Genomic DNA, 15,601 nt, shown 5'->3' with positions numbered 1-15,601 from the left:
GCCTCAACTGGGAATGCCACATTGGGTAGCTGTGATGTTAATTACTGCTGATTGTTTTCAACAAATGCCCTGAGGGCAGGGCACTTTGCATGGGGAGAGCTCAGAGTGAGGTCAAAAATAAGGCAAGCCCTGAGAATGGAGCTTTCTAGGCATGTAAAATGCTGATTATTCTCTGCGGAGAATAATCCCAGAATATTCTTTGGGGAGCTCCAAACTCTTTTTGTTCACTCAGTAGCTTCTAGGTTGCTGGTTTTCACAGCTACCATAATTGCATGACTCTTGGCTTTCAAGGCTACCACACAGCTGAGGAGAGGGAGATAGGATTAACGCAAGGTAAAATGCCACAAGATTTGCCGTTCCAATTAAGGTTCAGCAGATTTTCTTGAATAAACACGCCTCTGATTGTTATAAAACAATAGTGAATTTCCAGAGTTCTGAAAAATTTGGCCTTGTCCATTTTTGCCAGTGCTCTAATTGCTTCTATGGGGGAGATTTTCAGAAGTCCTTACTTTGTCGTTCTAGAAGGCAAGGGCTTGATTAAATTTTGATCATTTATGTTTTTCAATTAATTTTTTCATTTGATCCACATTGTCAAATAATTGATATAATGATTTTCCTTTCAACCACTATAGCTATGTGTACTTTTTGTTTCTAATGATTTTATGATTTTTTTGTCTTTTTTGATTGACAACATTTAAATACCTATTTTATTGATTTTCTCCAGAAAAAAATAGTTTCTGATTTAATGGAAGCACTGAATTTTTTTTGTATGTTTGTATTTCAATAATTTCTGTTTTTAACATCTATTAATTCCTGTCTTCTACATTTTTAGACAATTTATTGTCCTTTTATGGACTTAAATGTTTAGCTACTTTATGTTTAATCTTTATATTTTTCCCAAGGAGAAAATTTAAGATTATACACTTTTCTCTAAAAATGATTTGGCTAAATTCAACAGGTTTTTATATGTTCTACTTATTTGCTAAATAATCTAAAATGTCACTTTTTACTTCTTCTTTAACCTAAGTGTTATTTAGAATAATTTTTGTCAATATCCTACTGTAGACACTACTATATATAAATAAACAACAGAACCCACTGTAGAGCACAAGAAACTATACTTGATATTTTATAACAACCTCTAAGGGAAAAGAATCTGAAAAAAATATATATATATAGGTATGTATAACTGAATCACTTTGCTGTACACCTGAAACCAACACAACATTGTAAATCAACTATAATTTAAAAATGATTAAAAAATATCCAACTGTAGAGAGCTTAAATGTCTGTGTAGTTCATTATTTTATTATAATTAAGAAATGTGGCTTTTATGAGATCTACTTTGGAGAATTTGTTGAGATTTTCTTTGTGATCTAATACTCGGTCAATTTAAAAATATATATTCTAGAAGTGACCAAAAGGAATTTGTATTCTCTATTGACTACAAAGTTTTATGCATACAATTGTACTACTTATATATCCTATGTCCTTACTAATTTTTTAATGTACTTGACCTTTTAATTTCTTTAAAAAAGTATCTAAATTCTCCCTTTATGAATGTCAATTTAACAATTATCTTTGTGCTTCTAGCACATACTCTTTTATATGTTTCAAGATAATTTTTGGTATATTAGCTGATGTGCTTTTTGCTCTTGGTAATGTCTTTTTTCCCAGTGTTTCTTCCCCCATTCAAACTACACTTTGTTTGTTTTAGCTTTTAAAAAATTTTTATTAGAGTATAGTTGATTTACAATGTTGCATAAGTTTCTGCTGTACAGCAAAGGGTATCAGTTATACATATACATATATCCACTCTTTTTTAATATTCTTTTCCCATATAGGTCATTACAGAGTATTGAGAAGAGTTCCCTCTGCTATATAGTAGGTCTTTATTAATTATCTACTTTATATATAGTTCAAACCAGGCTTTGAATCATTCATTTCGAGTGAGAAAGGCTGCTTACAGAAAAACGGAAGCAAAGTCCAATATCAGAGTTGAAAGCTTCTGAGTTGCACATGGCTGGGTTTCAAAGGTCTAAATCATGATGGATTAGAGGCCCAAAGCCATAAAACAAATTTGTAAGAATTAGTGATGTCATAATAGCTAGCTTTTACTACCTCAGACTAGATTAGTATTCCTTGGGCTAGGATCAGGAGACTGGAAAGGAATTAAGAGAGCTGGAAACTGGGTGTCTCCTTGAGAAACTGCCCAGCTCCCTCACCCCTCCCCACTAAGAGCTAACTTACTTTGGTTAGAGGACACACTAAAAACTCTAGACATGGTTGAAGGATCTAAGATCAGAGAGGACCTGCATGCTGCTTCCTGGGTGAAGCTTGAAGAAGTGGCAAATGGAGTTCTCTAGCATGAAATATGGAATGGAAGCAGTAGAGTAGAGGTGGCTGCATTCACTGACTAGGCAAATATTTCATACAGTGTTGTAGAGGTTTCCAAATTTCCCTAAGAGGGGTATAGAAGTAACCAAGAGAGAGTCGGACCAGAAGAGGCCTTGAAACGAGGACAAGAAGAATACTGCCTCACTGATTTGCATGGACCAATGATTACAGACCTATCAGGAACAAGCATCTCAGCAGATGCTAGAATACAGAGAAAATGATGCCCTCCTGGCATTAAGTATGCCCCCGGAAATACAATTCAACTCCAAGAATTTGTCAGGTAATATAAATGGAATATGGAAAACTGAACTGACATTAGCCTGAACTGAATTAGATTACCTTTCTGCCGTCTAGCAGCATAGACTCTTGAAACAAAAATTAAGTTCACTTACAGAAAAATTTATAATGTTCCATTTTAATTTTTATACCTAATGTTGTAAAAAACACCCACAAGATCTATTTCAAAATTAACTTGATAGATATATAAAGAATTGACAACTGTCCTTCTAGATGGATCATACTTTCTACCAATGTAAATTCTTTTTTTTCCATTTGATGCTTTCAGCTTTTAATTCAGCATTTTCTGTTACTACTATTGTTTTTGTAAGATATATCAGGTATATTTTTATTCCTATACTTTTAAATATCCTTGTGTCATTTTGTTTTCGGTGTGTCTTTTGAAAGAGAGTATAGCTGGATGCTTTTAAAACTGTACTTGAAATTTTCTGCTTTTTAATAATTTATTATGATTAGTGATGTGTTGGATCTATTCCAGTCATGTTCTTTTATGTTCTCCATTTATGCTTTCTTGTTGGGTCTTGTTTTTCTATTTCCTGCTTTTTGTTGCTTGATCAAGTTTTCTTTGTTCACTTTTATTTTTCCTCTAATGGTTTTTAAAAAGTTATCTCCTAGCTCTCCTTTGTTGCCACCATAAAATTGGATGAAGAAAATTTGCAAATTGCTTCTTTGGCTCAGCTCCATCTTCTCTCCAGTACCTGGGAGCTCCTCCAACTCCTCCCCCTTCTCCTCTTAGCTGGGAAAGAAGGGGACTTGAGAGAAAAGATAAAAGCAAAGGTGGAATCAGAGGGAGGAAAGAGAAGCAGATGTCAGGAGAGGATGTATGTTCTCTGCAACACACCTACCACTGGCCCAGCTGGTCCCTGTATTGTTACAGATGATATCAAGACTAGTACTGGGAGTTAGGAAGGTGAAGGAATGTTCTATGGGTATGGAAGCTGGAGAATGGTGATGGTCAACAGCTTGGATCCAGAGAGCTGTCTGAAATTGCAAATTACACCCCTCTGAAGAGTAGTGTCTGTCCTAGAACTTTTACTAAGACAATTCTCCTAAGCAAAAGACTTCATTGAGTGTGTGTATGTGTGTGTGCGTTCTGTTTTCTGATACTTGCATGAGTGTGGTCTCTTTTTCCCAATGAGATTAAATCTCTCTATGGAAAAGGAATTGTATAGCTAGTTCAAAAAAATTTTATAACCAGGCTATTGGTGCTAAGTCATGAGAAACTGCAGCAAGAAGTTGGGTTAGAACAACAGAACCTGGTAAATATGAAAAGTTCAGCAATCCTAACATTCCTAAAGGATTGTGGCTCAGGGAGGACATTCTGTTGGGACTGGGGCAAAGAGAGGAAAACTAAATTTCCTCCAACCGAATGCCTAGGTAGTTGTCTCCTGGTGCAGAAAAGGCAAAACTATTCTAGATCTGTTTTGCCTCTATCCTCTCAATTAATCAAAATGGCCTTCTGACAGAAAAGGGAAGAATTAACATCAGAAAGAAAGTCTAAGGTAGACGAGGAGTTAATAAAGAACACCTAACCCCTATGAACGGGTTTGAATCCTCAGATTCCAGAAAACCTCATTCTAATAAGGTAGAAAATGTTAAAGGTATGATTTAAAAGTCCCTGTATGCAACCCTGAGAAACCACAAAGAGTGGAAAAAGAAGGCAAATACTCTCCTTATTTTCAAATAAGGGACAACAAATGGATTTTGGACACAAAAGACAAACAAGATAGGTGTTGATTCCAGGCAAAACTTATTAAAAATTAAACTTTTTTTTAAATTTTTTTCAGTATTTAGTATGAAGGGTCATTGAGTTCACCAAGTTGAACCAAACAAATTTCATTTCTTTTTTTACAGAATTACTAGGATTATAACAGGAAGGGTGTTATTAGATTCCTTGAGTTTGGTAAGTCTCTTGTGAATGTTACTTGTACGGTTAAACAAGAGTTAGATGATAATATGGCCAGCAATTCTGCAGCTGATTGACCAAGCATATCTACAGAGAGTTGATAAAGAGATTGGTATTTACCCAAAGGTGTAAATAAGTGAAGAGCTGCAGGGCCTGTTCTTTAACCCTGTCTAGGTTTATAGGTTTTAAGTGACTTAAATAATGTAAAAAAGGATCTGCTTATCAAATTTTCTAGATATACAAGGGTTTAATAATATGACTGATGACAGGATCAAGACTCAAAATGATCTCAATGAGTTGTAATGCTAGGTTTAAATTTAGCAGGAGTAGATCCAGGTTTTGTGGGCCCTAAAGCCTGTAGAATTTGGAGGGGCCTCTTTAATTTAAAAAAATTATAAATACAAAAAAATAAACAAATTACAAAAGTGAATATTTATTAGCATGATAAAGAAGTCACCCCAGCCTTGGAGCTAGATCTCTTTATCTAATTCCCAACATCTCCCTACATCACAGGGGCCATACAAAATAAAAGACCTTGAGGCTTAAACTTTTTTAGCTTCAGGGATAAGTACTTCTGGCAACAGTCCTTCATATATGTTAAAATAATTAAACTTTATTTCAAAAATACAGGCTGGGGGATATTGTTTGACCACAATCTTACTATGCATCAATACTGTGACACAGCAAATAAAAATGATCCAGCTCAAGCAAGTAACATTCTAAATTTACCATATATGTTGATCAGATCAATTCTGGGAGCCCAGACTGAAAGGGAATATTGGCAAACCAGAGCATGTCCTAAGGGATAGGTGATGACCCACAATATACAAGAAGAAGAAGACTTACTCTGTGTTGTTCTGGAGAAAGGAAGTATGAGTTGCAAGAAGATTTCAGCTCAATGTAAGTCAATCCCATTCAATAAATATGTGTGAAGTCTATTATGTGTCAGGAACTATTTAAGGCACTGGGCATAAAGATGTGACCAAAATAGACAAAATTACCCATTCTCACGTAGTTTACATTTTGTAAGAGAGATAGACAATAACACATAAATATACAGTATATCAGGTGATGAGGTGATGTATACTAAGAGGATAAATATAAGACGGTGTCAGCAACAAACAATTAAGAATACAATTTTAAAAGGATGTCAAATAAAATTGCCTCAAAAAGCATCAAATACCTAGGAATGACCTAGCAAAATATGTGCATGACTTATACACAAAAAACTATAAATTATTAGTGAAAGAAATTAAAGACTTAAATAAGTGGAAGAATATCCTGTGTTTGTGTATTAGAAGTCTCAATATTTTAAGAATGTCAATTTTCTCCAAAATTGTTCTAGAGATTTAATGTAATCCAAATGAAAAATTAGTGTGTGTGTGTGCGCGCGCGCGTACGTGCGTGTGTTCGCGCGTGCATGTGTGTGTGTTGACAAGATGATTCTAAAAATGTGTATGGAAATGTAAAGGCCCAAGAGTAGCCAAGATGATCTTACAGAAGAATAAAGTTAGATAAACTTACTGTACTAGATTTCACAACTTACTATAAAGCCACAAAAAATAAGACAGTGTGATACTTTGGCAAAAGAATAGATAAATAGACCAACGGGACACAATCAAGAGTTCATAAACAGACCCACACATAAATGGGTACTTCAATGCAATGGTGACACACAGAAAAGTAAGGAAAGGTTGATCTTTTCAATAAATGGTGCCAGGTCAATTGGAAATTCATTAGGGAAAAAAATGAAAGTCCATCTATACAAAAATCAGTTCCAGTAGGATTGCAGATCTTAATGTAAAAGACAAAATGAAAAGTCTTCTAGAAGATAACATTGGAGAACAAATTCATGACTTGGTGTAGGCAAAGATTTCTTAAGCAGGACCAAAACACATTAACCGTAAAGGAAAATATAGGTAAATTGGACTACACTAAAAATAAGAACTTCTGTTCATGAAAAGGCACTATCAAGAGAGTGAAAGGGTTGCTCACCTGAAACTCACACAATATTGTAAATCAACTATACTTCAATTTAAAAAAAAAAAAAAGAGTGAAAAGGCAAACCAGAGAATTGGAAAAGTTACTTTCAATATCAATAATTGACAAAAAACCTAGAATATAAGCCTAGAATTTCAGAAAAAACGCATATATTGATGAGGAAAAAGAGAGACAACCCAATTTTTAAAAGGGGAAAGGGGAAGGAGACATAAACAGACATTTCATTAAAGAGAATATCTAAATAGTCAATAAACATATGGAAACCTACCTCAACTTCACTGGTCATCAGAGAAGTGCAAACTAAAACTTCAGTGAGACATCACTTTACACACACAACAGTAATAATTTTTTAAAGACTATACCAAGCATTGGTAAGGAGATAAGTAAGAATTCTCATTTCCTTCTGGTGGAAATATAAATTGGTATGACCATTCTGGAAAATTCTTTGGCAGTATCTTCTAGTGCTAAACATATGCATATCTTTTAACCAAGTAATTCTACCGCTACATGTAGCCCAACAGAAATGCAAGCACATGTACACCAAGAGACATATACAAGAAATTCATGGCAGCATTATTAATAATAGCTCAAAACTGAGAGCAATTCAAATGCCCATCAATAGTAAAATGAATCGATAAATTGTGATGTGGTCACACAACGGAGTAGTACACAGCAATGAAAAAGCAACAAACTACTGCACAGTATGGTTGAATCTCACAAACTGTTGAGTGAAAGAAGCTAGACATATTTACTGAATGAGTCCATTGGTATAAATATAAATAATCTATGGTGTTAAAAGCCAGGCTAGAGGTTACTCTCTGGGGGGTTTACAGAACAGAAAAGGGTATGAGCACTGGTCAAATTGTACATGTTTCTAAACACATGTTATACTTCAATGAAATTAGTTAGAACAAAAACATACAATGGAGAAAAGACAGCCTCTTCAATAAGTAGTGCTGGGAAAACTGGACAGCTACATGTAAAAGAATGAAATTAGAACACTCCCTAACACCATACACAAAAATAAACTCAAAATGGATTAAAGACCTAAATGTAAGGCCAGACACTATAAAACTCCTAGAGGAAAACATAGGAAGACCACTCTTTGACATAAATCACAGCAAGATCTTTTTTGACCCACCTCCTAGAGTAGTGGAAATAAAAACAAAAATAAACAAATGGTACCTAAAGAAACAAAATCTTCTGCACAGCAAAGGAAACTATAAACAAGACGAAAAGACAACACTTAGAATGGAAGAAAATCTTTGCAAACGAATCAACAGACAAAGGATTAATCTTCAAAATATATAAACAGTTCATGCAGCTCAATATCAAAAAAACAAACAACCCAATAAAAAAAAATGGGCAGAAGACCAGAATTTCCCTGTTGGCACAGTGGTTAAGAATCCGCCTGCAAATGAAGGGGACAAGAGTTCGACCCCTGGGCCAGGAATATTCCCACATATGGTGGAGCAACTAAGCCCATGTGCCACACTACTGAGCCTGTACTCTAGAGCCCACAAGCCACAGTTACTGAGCCAGTGTGCCACAACTACTGAAGCCCAAGCACCCAGAACCTGTGCTCTGCAACAAGAGAAACCACCGCAATGAGAAGCTCGTGCACTGCAAGGAACAGTAGCTCCCACTCACTGCAACTAGAGAAAGCCCATGGGCAGCAGTAAGACCCAATGAGGCCAATAAATAAATAAAGTAAAAAAAAAAAAATGGGCAGAAGACCTAAATAGGCATTGCTCCAAAGGAGACATACTGATGGGCAAGAGGCACATGAAAAGCTGCTCAACATCACTAATTATTAGAGAAATGCAAATCAAAACTACAACGAGGTATCACCTCACACCGGTTACAATGGGCATCATCAGAAAATCTACAAACAGTAAATGCTGGAGAGGCTGTGGAGAAAAGGGAATGCTCTTGCACTGCTGGTGGGAATGTAAATTGATACAGCCACTATGGAGAACAGTATGGAGGTTCCTTGCAAAACTAAAAATAGAACTACCATATGACCCAGCAATCCCACTACTGGGCATATACCCAGAGAACACTATCATTCAAAAAGACACATGCACTCCAATGTTCATTGCAGCACTATTCACAATAGCCAGGACATGGAAGCAACCTAAATGTCCATCAACACCATCAACAGATGAATGGATAAAGAAGATGTCGTACATATATACAATGGAATATCACTCAGCCATGAAAAGGAACGAAATTGGGACCTTTGTAGAGACATGGATGGACCTAGAGACTGTCATAAAGAGTGAAGTGAGTCAGAAAGAGAAAAACAAATATCGTATATTAACACCTATATGCAGAATATAGAAAAATGGTACAGATCAATCTGTTTGCAAGGCAGAAACAGAGACACAGATGCAGAGAACAAACATGTGGACACCAAGAGGGGAAAAGGGGGGGTTAGGGTGGGGTGAATTGGGAGACTGGGATTGCCATATATACATTACTACTAAGAAAAAAAATATCAAATTGTACACTTTAAATATATGCAGTTTATTGTATGTCAATTGTATCTCAATAAAAGTTCCTGGGGAAAAAAAAAAACCAAAAAACAAAACAAAAACGAACAAACAAGATAGGCCCTATTTGAGTCTTTTAGAGTATCCTGAGAGGGGTGAGAGTAAAAAGCAGACTTGGGCTACAAGTGAGAGTGTGAGAAAACCCAGCAGGAATGAAGCAGGAGACTGGGAACCGAGGAGGAAAGACAGCCAATGAGAAATTCACAGTAGCTGGGCTCCTTAAGTGTTTTTAAAGAACAGAGTATTTAATATTCATTTTTAAGTTTTTTTCCTGGGCTGTGATTTGCTCTAACCTCTCTGTGACCCCATCACACACGTACACACCCCAAATTTACTGCTTTCAAACCATCAGTAAAGTTTACAACATCTTTAAAAAATAGTAAAGCAGGATAAATAGTGACGAAGAGGGGTGAAAGAGAGGCTATGCTATTAGAGAATAAGAATCCCAAAGGAAGGCCTCTCTGAAAAGGTAACACTTAGAATTGAGAGCAAAAGAAGTTAGGGAGAAAAGTGTTCCAGACTGAGAAAAGTAAATGCAGAGACTCCAAGGCAGGATACGCTGGGCACTTTCAAAAACCAGTGTGTGTGTGGAGCCAAGAAAGATTGTAGGAGATGACGTCAAAGAAACAGCCAGGGGCCAGAAAATGCCAGCCTCTGTGGGGTGTGGATTTTACTAGGTTTCACTCTGAGAGACCGGAAGCCATTACAGACAAGGTTTTGAGCAGAGAAATGACATATCCAGGTTGTTTTAAATCTATCAATCCAGTTGCTGTGTGAAGAACAGACTATAGCGATCTCCACAAGTGTGGATGCAGGACCAGTTGGAAGGTTTTCTAAGGGTAAGATCATGCTGGCTTGGAGGAACTGGGAGTGAAGGAGGTGGAGAAAAGAGGATGATTCTGGGGACTTCCCTGGTGGAGCAGTGGTTAAGAATCTGCCTGCCAATGCAGGGGACACGGGTTTGATCTCTAGTCCGGGAAGATCCCACATGCTGCAGAGCAACTAAGCCCGTGTGCCACAACTACTGAGCCCATGCACCACAACCACTGAAGCCCACACACCTAGAGCCTGTGCTCTGCAACAAGAGAAGCCACCACACTGAGAAGCCTGCACACTGCAATGAAGAGTAGCCCCAGTTTGCTACAACTAGAGAAAGCCCGCGCACAGCAACGAAGACCCAACACAGCCAAAAGTAAATAAATTAAATACTAAATAAATCTTAAAAAAAAAAAAAAAGAGGATGATTCTGGATGTATTTGGAAATCAGAGCCAGCAAGACTTGCACATGGATTGGACATTCAGTGTGAGGGAAAGAAAGGCATCACAAATGTCTCAGGAAAGAACTTCCTAACCCTACGAGCTGTCTGACAGTTGGATGGGATTTCCCTTGATGGAGTTATCTGAGTAGAAGCAGTTATTCCTTCATGGCGCCCTCTGAATGCTCTTCTCCCTCTGGCTTACCTGCCAAATAGGCTCCGAAGAGGATCTCTGCCCTTTGAGGCAACAGACCTCCTTGACCTCTAAGACAGCTCATGTGCAAAATATTCTAGAACTTTACGGCAGTCAGAACATAGTCTGTACACTGTAAATTTTAGGCTAAATAGTTGCAAAGTAAATTTCCGACACCAAAGTAACTTTTTAACTGCTATTTACCTTTTTCTCCACACATCTATCTTTATTCCAGTCAAAATGGGTTACAATGAACAGCAGAAGCAGCTGCTCTGGGGTAAGCAGACACCACAGAAGCCTGCGGCTGGGAGATGCTGCTGTGTGGAAGGAAGGAGCAACCCCATGCTCTTGGCCCTTGGGGATGGTTATGAATAGAGGCTACTCAGGAGAAAGTGTAATTAGAGAGTACATAACTGAATTGTAAACAAACATCCTAACATTTTCAAGGGCTCCGTAATCTACACAGTTGTCACAGTGCTGCTGCTGTTGCTCAAAGCTCACTTGGGACTCTTCTTTGGGATTTGTCCTTGAAGGGAGTTACCGTAACTTACTCCAAAATCCAGTCTTTCCAGTGGTCAGACCCCTGAGAAGTTCTGCTTTCAAACATCTCTGGTCCCCCTGGTTGGCAGGAACTATAACGCTTCTAGGCTACCCGGTGTTTGACCTCTCATGGCATCATTCATGACAAACAGGCATCTAACTTCTGCTTCAACCCCCAGAGTGAGGGAAATGTGGTTAACACCCCCCAAGGAAGCCCTTTCGCATCTTCCTAGACAGCACTGGGTGTTAGAAGGTTCTCATTCATTTTGAACTGAAACCCCCTCACCATACCTTGCATCCACTGACCATAACAGTGTAAGGCAGTATTTCCCAAATGTCAGGCACCTGTGTACCACCTCCACATTTTGCCTTTTTTACCATATCTGAATATCACTGGTTCTATTAGCTCCTTAATATCTTCCTATCAAATTACCCAGTTTTCTTAGCCAAGTAATTTTGCCATGGAAACTACATCACCTTGTAAGTGAAAAACCTACACCAGTTAGAAATCAACAGCATAAGGAATAATATCAGAAGAAAGAGAAAATGATGCTGTTAAATTCTACTCAGGAACTACTGCCTGGCCAAAGCACAGATCCTGACTCAGGCTCTCGCTTTGTTAGAGCAGGAAGTCAGCAGGAGTTGAGAGGTGTAAAGACAAAGCACCACAAAAATGATACTTCTTTTTTCACATCCACAAGTTCCAGAGAATTGGAGAGACCACAACTTTGTTCACCACGTGATCCGCTGTTATTTGACATCACTGTCTGTGTACCACTCAAAAGCACCGCCTATACATCTAGCGGGATATACACACTAGGACCCACTGGCAAAGCACCTGGGCAGGGGTCAACCTGCTCAGATTCAGGTCTTGGTTCTGCCACTCTCTAGCAGCCCAACCTTATACATCTTAACCAGTTTCTTCACCTTTAAAGTGGAAGTAACAAGAGCTCTTCAGAGTGACGTTTTGGTAAAGACATTTGAACGTTTTGCTCCGGCTGTAAGTTGATGATTGAAGAGTACAGATTCAGGCTAAGACTGCAGTGTCATTCAGCTTTTGGGCTGAATTAATTCAGCCTTTGGGCACTGACTAGGCTGCACCGCTAGCCAACTAAAACCTCTGTTTTGATATGGACAGCTGCTGAGCCAAATCCCCCATTGCGCATGTGTATTGCTGGGCATCTGGGCCTGAGGGAGGACTTGGCATTTATTCTTATTAACTAGGTTCTCCCGTTCACTTTAACCCACTGCTTCAACATTTGTTCAACCCCTTCTCCTACCCTACATTTGAAGGGAAGGTGGTCAAACCAGCAGAACTGGGCTAGGATGAGAATGTCTTTGTGATTCTAGATGTTTCTAGATGATTCTATTTGTTCCTTCGGAGCAGGAAAATGGAAACGTTTTCCTGAATATCCATTAAGTATCAGGCACTTATCTCCAATACTTCATTTAATGCTCCGGGAGCCCCTTAAGGTAGGTGTTAACCCCATTTTACTGAGAAGTCTGTGTTTTTATTTGAAGTTGTTAAGCACAACTATGCAATTTTTTACTCTTTTGGCTTAATATTTTGTAAGCACTTTATCACACTGCTTCATATTTTCTTTTTCTTTTTCTTTTTCTTTCTTTCTTTTTTTTTTTGCTTTATAAGTAAATAAATACTCCCTCCTTGTTCTATATATATTTTGAGGCACTCCTGCCTTGATGTTTATCTTTTTAACGATTGTATAATATCTCATTAAGTTACCCTACCATGATCTATTTTACCAATTTCCTATTGTTGACAGTTTGGCTTCGTTTCTTCTGCTACGAACATCTGCACATAGTATTATTTTGTTCCATAAATTTACCCAAGAATGGAATTAATGCATCAAAGAAGGTAGCAACTTCTGTGGCTCTTTACATAGACTAGCAAAGTGCTCACCCAAAGGAGTACGTGTTATTTGAGGATAAAAGGAAATAACTGGCTTTCTACAAAAGAAAGTAATTTTCCACTTATCCATAAAGGATTCCATCCCCTGATAGGTGGCAGGTGCCATGCCAGGGACTGAGTACAGGGATGAGCAGAGCAGGGCAGGCCAGGTCACCGTCTTCAAGGAGAGCACGGTCAGGTCGGGCAGAGGAAATGACACGACACGCAACAGGTGTCTGGCTCTGACCAGGGAGGACCGAAGGGCCCTTTAGCGCAGGGGAGTGGAAGGAGGGAGCTGCTTGCCAGCACCAAGGAGGTCTCACAGCGTCTTGAGATCTTGAGCTGAGTCTTGCAGAATGAGTAAGAATTTTGGTACGCGATTTGCATTTATTTTACCGTGACTTTCTGGCCTCTTCTCAGAAAAAAAAAAAGTTTCCCACCCTTAGCACAGGGAACGTTGATGGAGTCATAAGCCCCCAACCTCTTAAGCCTCTTTCCATCTCCAAAGAGGAGGGGTGTGTGTGTGTGTGTGTGTGTGTGTGTGTGTGTGTGTGTTGGGGGGGAGGTCCTCTCTGACCTCAGGAGCAGGATCTGGGGTCCGGGACGTCCCAGAGCGGCACCGGAAAGAACTGGAGAGGACGCGAGCGCGGGGCCCGCCGCCCAGAGAACCAGACCCGACGCGTGGCCCTCGGCGCCTGGCTCCAGCGGAGTCAGCTCCGCACAACCCGGGAAGCCGGTGAGGGAACCAGAGCTGCCGGGGGCGGGGAGGGGTGTGGGGGGGGTGGAGGGTTAGAGAGCAGCCCGCGAGCGGATCCGAGGGGATCCGGGCTCTGCTGTCGGGGATCCCGAGGGGGCGGGCGGGAGAGAGCGGGCGAGGGGCGGAGCTCCGAGGCCCGGGCAGCCGCAGCGGCGCAGAGGGTCTGCGGGGGCTGCTTTGGCCGGACCCGAGCGCGAGCGCCTCTCCGAGCCCGCGACCTTGGCTTCGGGAGCCGGCCCCGCGCGCCGGCTGGAGCGCGCCCTGTGGAGACCCGCAGCCGACGGGCCGGCGCTGCCCGTGGCGAGGGCGCCCGGGCCGGGGCGCCAGGTAACCTGCACCGGGGGCCGCGAGGAGGGCGGGCAGAGAGGGCTCCAGCGGGGGAGGGGCACTGGCGGGGCCGGGGGCCGCGGGCTGGGGGGCTGAGCTGGGGGCGCACGCTGGAGAGGCTCGGCTCTCGGAGCGCTGGGCGTGGGGCGTGGGGCAAGTCAGGTCCCGTTTACCGGACCGAGGGCTCAGCGGTCCTCTGCAGGGGCCGAGGGTCGCCCTCGCGGATGCGCTGGAGTGCGCACCAAGACGCGGCTCGCGGGTGGCGTCCTGTGTCTCCGCCTGGTTTCTGCCAGCCACACCGTCAGAAGGTATTCCCTTTCCGCGTGTTAACAAGGGAGCAGGCAGTTTTCTAGCGTGTGTGCGTGTGGAAGGCGACAGCGTCAGCACCCATGTTCTGGGCCGTGAGTCACCTCGCAGGAGCCTTGGCCCAAGGCTCCAGCTGCCTTGGGGACCTGGCCTCAGTGACACCAAGCTAAGGTGTCCGTCCCCGGGCCTGATCACCAGCCGTATTCCTTGGGGAGAAAAAAAGTACCAGTTTGATCGAGTCTTTTATTATTTTTATCAATAAATTATAGTTTAAATAGATGGTTTAAAAAAATCAAATAATACAAGTTTAACTTCTAGAGATATTCCTATACTAGAATTTGTGTCTATTTATACCTCCCTTGTTTTTTTTACCCGTATCTTTTTCAACTCTGCTTCTTCCATCCCCTCACTTTGATTCTCTGTCCCACCTCCTGCCTGATGAAAGTACCAAAAGAAAATGACGTCATTGCCGCTGGGCGCATCCCTTAATCTCCAGTGTTCCTCGCTGGCCCCACCCCTGCTCTCTTCAAAAGTCTTTCACCGAGGTAGCCCTTGGGGTGCCCACTTCTGAGAGGACATTTCTTTTACTTGCCTTAACTCTCCCAGAGATTCGATGAAAGGAGCTTTGGGGAAGATACCCTGACGAATTCTGTACTACCTGTTCTTTCCCTTAAACTGGACTTTCCAAATGCAATTTAAGGAGAGTTTAGTACTGAGGAAAATTAATGAAGGAAATTTCCTAAAATGCTCCAGATTTCCAGAAATTCACACTTCACTAATTCCCATTCCTGAAAGCAGAACTTTGCCAATTACAGCTCCAGGTTACCTCTACCCCCTTCCCCTAGGACCAGCAAAGTAACAGGCATAGGATTTTTCATCAGTAAGAACCTCACAGGGTGGATATTTTATATTTGTGAAGGGGCTCAGGGGCATACCTTTGTGGTAGACAGGCGGGGGAGGGGAAGATGTGGAAGAAGGAGTTAGAGGGGATCAGGGGATTAGAAAGGGAGGAGCAGGCCAAGACCCTTAAGAGGAGAAGAATCCTGGAGGCAGGGCCCTGCCACTTAGGAACAACCTCCAGATAATTTGGCTACGAGACCACATATGCAGCTTATTTCTTGCCAACAACCATTACAATCAACTACTTTCCAAGACTT

The 15,601-nt window shown here is 40.8% G+C and overlaps 1 protein-coding gene across 1 annotated transcript in view; it reads left to right on the top strand.

The window, feature by feature from the left end:
* Window positions 1-13,474: 13,474 nt before the first annotated feature.
* Window positions 13,475-15,601, top strand: part of CASR (calcium sensing receptor) — an 81,514-nt gene continuing 79,387 nt past the window's right edge. The window contains exons 1-2 of the mRNA XM_057697072.1: window positions 13,475-13,569; window positions 13,620-13,790. The gene's annotated coding sequence lies outside the window, so the exon portion shown is untranslated. The remainder of the gene's footprint in view (window positions 13,570-13,619; window positions 13,791-15,601) is intronic.

This window comes from Hippopotamus amphibius, chromosome 10 (assembly GCF_030028045.1).
Source record: "Hippopotamus amphibius kiboko isolate mHipAmp2 chromosome 10, mHipAmp2.hap2, whole genome shotgun sequence".
NCBI lineage: Eukaryota > Metazoa > Chordata > Mammalia > Artiodactyla > Hippopotamidae > Hippopotamus > Hippopotamus amphibius.
This window is presented reverse-complemented; position numbering and strand designations above follow the sequence as displayed.